This window comes from Nanorana parkeri, unplaced genomic scaffold (assembly GCF_000935625.1).
Source record: "Nanorana parkeri isolate BGI_ZX_2015 unplaced genomic scaffold, ASM93562v1 scaffold392, whole genome shotgun sequence".
Lineage (NCBI taxonomy): Eukaryota > Metazoa > Chordata > Amphibia > Anura > Dicroglossidae > Nanorana > Nanorana parkeri.
In genome coordinates this window covers 1,003,905-1,006,119 of record NW_017306660.1, presented here as the reverse complement: position 1 = coordinate 1,006,119, position 2,215 = coordinate 1,003,905, and the positions used below count along the sequence as shown (strand labels likewise).

At 46.8% G+C, this 2,215-nt stretch overlaps 2 protein-coding genes across 2 annotated transcripts in view; one reads left to right on the top strand and one right to left on the bottom strand.

Moving 5' to 3' along the window:
* Positions 1-2,215, top strand: part of LOC108789401 — a 17,259-nt gene that overhangs the window by 12,814 nt on the left and 2,230 nt on the right. The gene's annotated exons all lie outside the window — the stretch shown is intronic.
* BTBD7 (BTB domain containing 7) overlaps positions 1,261-2,215 on the bottom strand; it is a 35,541-nt gene continuing 34,586 nt past the window's right edge. Inside the window, exon 11 of the mRNA XM_018559411.1 lies at positions 1,261-1,271. The gene's annotated coding sequence lies outside the window, so the exon portion shown is untranslated. The remainder of the gene's footprint in view (positions 1,272-2,215) is intronic.

The following is a 2,215-nucleotide window of genomic DNA, read 5'->3' as shown; positions in this document are numbered from 1 at the left end:
TGTCATGCTCTCCCAAGTGGCATTGGACCTGGGACTATCCAGGCACCATGAGATGGGTGGTCAATCAGCCACAGCTCAGGGAACCATTAGCAGCCTTTGGAGGAACCTTGGTTGAGAATGGTTGTGCTACATGATGGACAGAAGGTGACTTATTACCAAAGCCAAGCCGGACCTTCCACCTGCTGTTCACATTCCTAAGAACTGAGACAATGTCCTCCAATGTCTTCCATACAACGTACATATTATTTTCTTTAACGTATCTCCTCTTCCCTTATACACATTGTAACCCAGAAAAAATATCCGGATAATACATAATTTTGTTTAGCAATCAAAGAAATCGGGAAATTATATACAACAAACAATTTGAAGGGAATTCTGCGTATTAATACCACAGAAAACAGAGTAGTTTGGACCAGCGAAAGAAACAGCAATACCACCGTCACATCACAATCTACAAAATAACAGTCTGAAGCATTCTACGATTGTCCAGGGACCTTGATTGTCGGGGAAGGGGGGGGTTATCAGATGTTCTGGAGAGTCATCTAATATTCACAACATTGGACGCTAGTTGGGATGAATACAAAAGGGAAAGTGAATATAGACTCCTTGTAGTCACATGACGGGGGGCCACCTGCTGAGGTTTTGTTGGTCGGTAGACTAAAGTCCAGCCAGTGAAATAATTGTGTTTTATGGTCATTCGTCAATACCATATTTCACCAGTAGGAGGGGGAAGTCTGTAACAGTTCTCCGTCTCAAGAATTCCCTGATGGGGATGGAAGGGAGAAGAGGATTGTTCCCAAAGCATTAGTCCACCCTTAGACCCATAACACACGGCCGATACTGTTGCTGGCAGCAACTTCACTAGGCCGGCGGTGGCAATGCCCCACTCTAGCGAGGAAGATTCTGCAGAGTTTCGATCAGCGAGGAAGCAAAGCCATAGAGCCAGACCACCAGCACCAGGATTGCTTGTCTCTCATTGGCTTTAGGTTCCATCGAATTCCACTATTGGGTGGCCGGACCCTTTAAAAACCCAGACAAAGCATCCCCCATGCAGTATAAATGGCAGATCCTCCTAAAAAAATTAAAAACAGGCAAATTTTGAACATAAATCAGCACAATAGAAATCGCTAAATCAACCACGGCACCAAAACACGTACTTGTATACACAGCCAACGACCTCCACGCGACAAAACACGGCAACATACAAACCCGGGCCTAACCCCCGTCACATGACGTCACCCCTATTCATAACTTACACAATATATCTGCAACTATGGCCGAGGTCATCAGAAGAAGTTGTAAGGTCCATGTCGAAGCAGATTGCCTTGGACATCCGAGAGTGATCACTGAAAGGTGCAGTTGACCTCCTTTTGACCCGCTTAAAGCTGCTTTTGCATTCCCATCGACTTGTATGGGGTGAGAGAAGCAATTCTGATGCATAAAGTCCGTCGCCACCGGCCCTTACCCAATCACTGTACACAGAAATGTCTGCCGGGTACCGACACCGGCCCTTACCCAATCACTGCACACAGAAATGTCTGCCGGGTACCGGCACTGGCCCTTACCCAATCACTGCACACAGAAATGTCTGCCGGGTACCGGCACCGGCCCTTACCCAATCACTGTATACAGAAATGTCTACCGGGCAGCCATTTTGTTGGAGCAAAGCATGCACAAAGACTTCCTGCTGTGTTGCCTCCACACATAACTACTAGAAACCTCTATTAAGCACAATTTGCTCATTGATGTGCAGGCATGTGGAAGAATTTACAAGGACTTGGATCTGCATGCGTCACCCATAGAATGTCCCAATGAAGTATCGCAGGTCCAGGGCCCTACTGTGGTCTGTGAAGGGTGTGCTGCCCATCAGCATGATGTAACGGAGGGGGCGGGGACAGACCAGATGCTTTCCATCTTAGATAATGTACTGAACATGATTTACCTGCCTCTGCAAACAAACATTGTGCTGGTTATATTCAGTTATTTCAACTCTTTATAAACAATATCTTCTATAAGATCAGCTGAACATTTAGATATAATGACCGGGAGGGACAGACAAGTCTGCAGTCACCTTCCTCTGCAGTTCCTCATCCCGGTAGGAGAATTAAGTTTGTGAGCGCGCACATCTAGGCAGCCGCTAGGGGGTCGGTAATGCTGATTGATGCTCCCGGACTACTCTTCCCCAGCCATGAATTCTGAAGGGGAACAGATGGGA